The sequence below is a fragment of the Silene latifolia genome, chromosome X (genome assembly GCF_048544455.1).
Source record: "Silene latifolia isolate original U9 population chromosome X, ASM4854445v1, whole genome shotgun sequence".
Classification (NCBI taxonomy): Eukaryota; Viridiplantae; Streptophyta; class Magnoliopsida; order Caryophyllales; family Caryophyllaceae; genus Silene; species Silene latifolia.
Genome location: NC_133537.1, coordinates 68,019,972 through 68,027,931, shown reverse-complemented (window position 1 = coordinate 68,027,931; position 7,960 = coordinate 68,019,972). Strand labels below are relative to the sequence as shown.

The 7,960-nt window shown below is 32.4% G+C and overlaps 1 pseudogene; it reads left to right on the top strand.

Moving 5' to 3' along the window:
- Positions 1-935: 935 nt before the first annotated feature.
- Positions 936-7,960, top strand: part of LOC141617547 (protein DETOXIFICATION 14-like) — a 56,372-nt pseudogene continuing 49,347 nt past the window's right edge.

The following is a 7,960-nucleotide window of genomic DNA, read 5'->3' as shown; positions in this document are numbered from 1 at the left end:
ACCGTGAACAGATTAATCAAAATATACTACTTCCTTCATTCAACTCCACTCTACCACTTTACTTTTTTTCACGTTTGTTAACGCGTGTTTTACGCAGTAAATATAGTTAGCTACGTATTTGCAAAAATTATAAAAGATATTTTTAATGTACTCGTAAAAACGAATCAAACAAGATCTCACATGAATATATTTTCATTTAGGTATTGAGAGAAAATTGCAATTAAATACTCATTTGTGAATAGTGTATAAAAACCAAAGTGTTAAAGTGAAGTTGAATGAAAGGAGTACAAACTTGACTTATCGGCGGCCCATCTATTACAAATATAATACAGCTAGAAAGACAAAAAATATTGAGTAATAGTAGTGTAATACTACGACAACTAGGATTGAAAATTCGCCGATGACCTTCAAACTTCAGCCTATTGGGTGTGAAACAGTAAGAGTACGAGTTTATGTCGCTTAATTACCATCAACTTGGCACAAATTGTACAGTAAAGAAAAGTCTCCATGGAACAAGTTAACTTATAGAATTATTCCGCAGGCATTGTTAATACACAAATTCTCATTTGTGATGGACAATATCCGTCATAAGCTTATGACAGATTAAGTAAAACCCACTTGGATAGATAAAGAAAAGCAATTTATAATTACCTAGACACTCTTACTTTTGTCTTATCTACCCATGTGAGTGATACTTGACCCGTCACAAGTTTGTGACGGATAGGGAGACTTATTGTTGTTAAAATAATAAGCATGTCGTGTTCTGCGAAAACATTTCAACCAAAATCTTAATGTAATAATTAAGGGCCAATTAATGGTTCTTAGACCTTAACACATACATTATGAAGTACCAGGCTATTTTTACGGCACACACGTACAATAGCTCACAACTTCGAAACATTGACAATATCATTGAGTAGAGAGAGCAAAGGATGATGGAAGGAAGACTGCTTGAGAAACGAGAAGACGACGATGAAATCAAAAGAGAAGGAAAATGGAGATTTATAGGAGAAGAGATGAAGACAATAAGCTGGATAGCAGGACCAATGATGGCCGTATTGTCGTTACAATACATGTTACAACTCACGTCTCAGATTATGGCTGGTCATCTTGGTCCGCTTTATCTATCCAGTACTGCTATCGCCTTTTCCTTTTGTACCGTCACCGGATTCAGCTTCTTGGTATCTACCGTTTTCTTTCCATCCTAGTTCTATTGACTTTAAATTCACTTTCTTCTCCTAATTCTTCACATACTCGCATTGTCTCGAAATGCTTCATTTACATTATATCCAAGTTGTCCAAGCCAGGCTTTTTAGGCGGAAGTACGTGTACGTATTTATAGGTCACAAGTTAGAATCTCCATTTTTTTTTATTATCACAAAATCTCATTATAGACGGCAACTATCCGTCTATAACTAAAGACGGGCCAAGTAACATACCACATTACGCATAAGACAAACAACAACTTGCGTGGTGGGGCCCCAAAATGTCACCACTTTAAAGGTATTTGACCCGTCTTTTGCTATAGACGGATATATCCGTCTATAGCAAGACTTGCTGTTTTATTATACTGAAAATGTGACTCCTATTGGGAAAAAAAAAAAATCATAATCCTAAATATGTAAGTACGCGTATGGAATACATGATTCACAATATGTAAGAAGTTAAATTGTGAAACATTAATATTTGGGAATTAAATTCAAATCATAAGGTAGGAAATAGAAAACTCGTCTATCATCAAAAATTGTTCAGGTATAAAAAATTTGTCTATCTATTCAATAAACACTAAAATTTGGGAGATACGGTCTATCACTAAGTTATTAAAAGACCAATCTTCCGTACCTATTTATTTGTTTTTCGTGACCCTTTTATTGTTGATCGTAACATAATAATTCGTACCTATTTACATAACAAATGTACCTGTTTTATCTTTAATCATAATTTGTACCTATTTCATCACCTTTAGTACCATTTTTTCAATAAACAAGTGACATTTTCAAAAAAAAAAAAAAAATAAGCATTTTTTTTCATAGGTTGACATCCTTCAAAATAATCAGAATTTCTTAGACGATGAGGGCAGATCTCTTCCTCATAAATTCCTGGCTAAGTGTTCTAAGGGACGTCTCTCGGTTAAATTTATTAAGAAATCATTTTACAATTTGGAGAGAAAATGGTACTATAGGTAATAAAATATGTACTCTCTCCTATTCACTCAATTCCTTCCTCTTTCCGTTTTTATGGTAGTAGGATTTTCTTCCATCTTTCTCTTTTTAGAAGGTTTTGTGTGGTTCAAAATCAATTGTATGTGGGGTAGAGTGTTTTGTGTGGTCCAAAATCATTTTCTTATTTTTTGTGCAAAATGAAAGGGGAAGAAATGAGTGAATAGGAGGGAGTATAAATTATCATTAAAGATAAACAGGTATATTTATCATGTAAATAGGTATGAAATACGAAATTAAAGAGTCATTTTATGTCATAATAACAATAAAAGGGTCACCATAAATAGATAGATGGTTACCAAATGTTGGTGTAGGCCCTGTTTGGTAAAACAATGATTAATATTAGCAGTGACGATTGTAAAAGGTTGTAATTAGCGAGAATTTGTTGGCGATTTGACTAGCATATTCAATTAGCAGAATTTGTCAAAGGTGTTTGGTAATTAGCAGAATTAAATTAGCAGATTAGCTAATTTCTTTGTAAAATGACAAAAAAGGACATGATTAAATTATTGACTAGTATTTGTCAAAATACATCACACAAACAACTTTAATGACTAATGTCGATTTCTTCTACTAGCCATCAAACTAGAAGTAATGTTATCGCGAACAGTTGACATTTCTTTAGTTCCCGAAGACTCGGTTGCAGGTTGCGAGGAATGATTAGCCACATCTTGTAATACATCTGGAGGTATAAAATCCGGATTTTCATCAATGATTTTAAAAGCTTCATCCCTAATTGTATTCCTTCTTATATAATTATGTAATGCAAAAGTTCCACAAATAATCCGATTTTGATCTTGTAGGGTGTATTGAGGCATCTTTCCTAAAATTTTCCATCGCGCTTTGAGAACACCAAATGCCCTCTCAATACAATTTCTTAATGAAGAATGAGCCCTGTTAAAAAGTTCCTTAGAACCCCTCGGAGGAGCCCCTCTAAACTCATTTTCATGATACTTCACTTTTGGGTACGGCGTCAAGTACCTTACTCTTTCTGGATAACCTTTATCAGCCAAATAATATTTACCTAATACAAGTAAATAAATATTAATAATTATCAACTTTAAATTGTATTGACTGAAAAAAAAGTCAATCTTAATAAAATCAAAATATTTACCTCGTGGCGGGTAAGGAAATTTTAAACTCGGATTCCCAATTGCATCGAGAAATATACGAGAGTCATGTGCTGAACCTTCCCATCCAGGCAAAACATATGTAAATAATAGATCAAAGTCACATGCTGCCAATACATTTGTAGTTGGTATGCTCTTTCTTCCTCTATATCGTAATTGGTCTTCTTCGGGGACAACTACGCTTATGTGTGTACCATCTATAGCGCCGATACAATCCTAATATATATATATATATATATATATATATATATATATATATATATATATATCATATTATTGTTCATTAGTATATATACCTTGTTAAAGATGCGAAATAACGTATATTCAAATAATCATACACAATTACCTTAAAATATGGCATATATCGATCATCATTTACCGAGTTTAACACTGGACTTGGAATATGAACTGGACTGCGAATTGGACTTGAGTTACTTTCTCTCCACAGTTCCTCCCATGCACCACTTCCATTATCGCCTACATCTTCATGGTCATTATATGACGGTAGAACATTAATATTCAAACTACGCGGTGGAGAAGGAATATAAGGAGTAACATCAACTTCGTCTATTCCACTTGAGTTAGTTTCAAAAGGATTGTGCTTATTAGCTCCAGAAGCTACTGAAACCCCAAATAATTGATCCATCTTATACTCAAGATCTTGTTCAATCCCTTCATCTCGAAATGCACCAAATTTGGGATTTTCCTATGAAAAAGAATGACATTTATAATTTTTTCTTCGTAATATTTAAATAATAAAAATAAGGTATAAGAACATCTACCTGAATCTTTTGATTCCACCACTCATCACTAGCACTTATAGTCCCTTTTTCGTGATCCCAACCTAATCCTTTTCTTTGCCCTTTAATTGCTTCCAAAGCGACCATCGACTTTTCATCCAATCTAACTTGCTCTTAAGTTTGGCCTTATCATAGGGTAAATTTGTCTTCTTTTGAAATTGTAATTCTACTGCCTTCCATGGCACCCTTTGGGATGTTATTGCCCCTTTTCTTCCCTTACTTCGTTGCATTTTAGCATTACAAATATCAAAAAAATCATACAAAGTATCTTTTGACCAACTAGCTCTTTCTTTTCCTCCTTGACTTTCTCCATTGTTCATTGACATCTATAAATATTATTAATACAGTTTAACATAATGAATCGGATTCCAAACAAACGATATGCTTCATTCTTGTTCTACTAAAAGAATGGTAACCATCGCAAGATACACGTCTCAACTAATAACCGCAATTAGCCCAACCACAAGCTATTATATAGTAGAAGGGCATTCAGGTGCTTGCATTGTATTCTTGAAATTGGCAATATCGAAAAGTGATCAATCTTATCGGGGTGGAGGGAGTATCTATTAAACATGGTTTAATAGTTAGTACAAGTTCACTTATAGGTTACTAACGACTTTATTTAATAATGTAAAAGAAAGAGTCTGCTAATGATGTAAAGGAAAGAGGGTCCTAGTGATTTTTTTGATTGGGAAATCCCTCCTTTTTCCCCTAATAAAAAGAATAGCTAGTCTCACTTGTGACAGACACTATCCGTCATAAGTGAGTAACGGGTCATTTTCCTCTCACACAAATGCAAGTGGGAGACAAGTAGGACGCTCCATTTTCGTCCCACTTGTCCTCCCACTTGCATTTTTGTGAGAGAGAAGTGACCCGTCACTCACTTGTTACGGACAAGTGAGAATTGTGTAAAAAGAATTGTTCCTTCACATGCCATTACACCTTTTACTGATTTATTTTCCTCATTCCCTTTGCTGTATTCCACCTTTTCTGTCATGCATTTTAATGGCAGTCCATTTAGGAACATGCGTATTTGTTATTCATACACAATAATCAACACTCAAAAAACCCCTTTCCCTCCTTTCTCTTCTGCAACTGTAAATAATTTTACTCAATACTTTCTTTCCTATTTATCTTATTAATCGGATTCCAAACAAACGATAGGCTTCATTCCAGTTTACTAAAAAGAATCGTATTTTTACTAAACACAAGCTATTATAACCATCGCAAGATAAACGTCTCAACTAATAACCGCAATTAGCCCAATCACAAATGAATAAAACTCCTTTGTGCAAGTGTTCACATAACAACAAAACAATAATAATGACTTTCAACTTGCTAATTGGAAATCAATTACTTGTAAATTCTGGGTAAAGAAAAATCAAAGCAAAAAAAAAAAAAAAAAAAAGAAAAAGAAAACGCATGGAGTCTGTACGTATGGAAGTCAATATGTATGCCATACTTTAAAGAAAAAGTGAAAAAACAAGTTTGAGAAAAAAACGTACCTTTTTTCCAGAGATGGGAGTGAATGAGGAATAATGGAGAAATAAAGGTAGGGTTATATTTTTTAAAGGGTAAAAAGGTGAATATTTTTTTTCTCTAATCTATTCTTTGAATATGCTAGGAGGAGCAGCATATTCTAAAATAGTAGATTGGGCTCAAATCTACTGTTTCAATATGCCGTTTCCCAAACACCCCAAATAGCATATTGATTGGTCAAATATGCTAATTGGGTCAAATATGCTGAAATTTATGCAATATGTTGTTTACCAAACAGCGCCGTAAATTAATGAGAGATATATTTCCCAAGTCTTGGTGTAAATTACCTGTTATTTATTGAAAATGTCACATATCAACATATCATCATATCATATATCATATCATATCATCATATATTATATTAAAGCAATAACCGCAAACCCCGTTGATCGCCACGTGTCATAACTCCTTCAAACGCCACGTGTCATTTTCTATTTAAAAAAAATAGAAGATTTGCAATCACGTTAACATGAAAATCGCCTAAAAGGAAGTTGCTAATTTTGAAGGTTATTCGTGTGCAATTTTAGGAGTCATTCTAGGCCGAATATTTCAACAAGTCAACTTAATAAAATTTTAGGAGATATTTTGCAGTATCATTTTTCTAACATATTTTCGGTATAATTTTTTTTAGGAGATATTTGCGCAATTTTTAAGGAGATATTTTCGATAGAAGTTGCTAATTTTAAGTTGATTTGGGGTGAAATTTAGGAAAGAATTTGGGTACAAAATTAACCTAACAATAACAATATTCGGAGTATAATTTAGCATAACAAATATACCGCAAAAATGGCAAATAAGAAATTCGGAGTATTTTCTGTGATGGAATAAAGTCCAAAAATATCATAACAATAAAATTGTTACAAATAAAGCAAAAATATTCGATCTACATAATTAAAAGACATTCTAATACCTAAAAATGAAGTAATTACGTAAATTAACAATCATCAATCAATTAGAAATTTGAGTATTATGTTGAGGCAAGCAATCACGTAAACAATTTACCCAATGTTTTGAGTACTAATTTGCAACAATTCATCTAAAATATTATTGTTTTTCTATATTTGCGACATCATTTCCTATTGAAATTCAATCAGATTTAAATAAAAAGATAACTATTCATTATTTTTCGTAAGCAGTTACCAAATATTTTTTTTGAATTCCTAAATCAAAACTTCAATTACGTCTATCAATCCCCTAAAAAACGGAAAGAATAGATTCAAAGAATTTACATTTATGGCGTAAAATTAAAAAATTACCAAAGAAAATTATCGTAATAAATTTTCAAAAGATCCGCTTTAATTGATCTTAAGTCTCAACCCTGTATATGGCTATATCAAAATATCTATTAAGGCTCAATATCAAAAATCTCTATCAATTCAAAAGTTCAAACATATAGGATACCCGATGAATAAGAAAGCAAACTCAATCTTGGGAAGAAGACAAGACATATAGTAAGTGCGTGTTGGCATTATTGTCCATACATTATACATTACGGAGTATTATGTATATGAGCAACGTAATATATTGGTAGATGCAGAACTACGTAGCGTCCAAATGTGATGCAATTGGCTGGATGCTTATAAGCAACGTAAAAACAACAATGTGAGAGCAAGACATGGTAGATATGGATGATAATGTGTATATATGTATATTACATAGCCATGAATTTTCCCATGACTATCTATCGAAATGGTCAAGGGTAAGTCGTCTTTTTTTTAGCCCCTAGGAGAAAAAATAAAAAAAAAATAGCCATGTATATGTTTATGTAAATAAATGGTATGAGTTATATTTGTTAACGGTGTATAACTTGAGACGAAATTTGAAACTACGGTTACTAATTAATACTAAACGATGGAACACAGGGCTTTAACCAGAGGTTGTCCATGAACTTTGTGTCTTTGTGTTTATTATTTTTCGTTTTGTTATTCTATATGTAAGGAAGATAGGAAATTAGGAATATAGAGATACAGGTAGGTGTTGCATATGTAAAAAAATAATAAAGTGGAGAAGAATGCACAGGAAGGTGGTTTCATGGCTCATATTAATGCATTAATACAGTTATAGCAAAGAAATGGTAAGATTTACACGGTTTTATCCGTAATATTTACAACAGTTTTTAGTCTTTACATTTATTAGTAGTAGTGATAATTGTTCAGATAGTTTTAATGTTTTCATAGTAAAGACCAAAATTTGAACTTACAATTGAAGCATAGATATGATTTTTTTTTTTTGGTTAAAAGCATAGATAAGATTTGAAACCATGTGTTTGTTG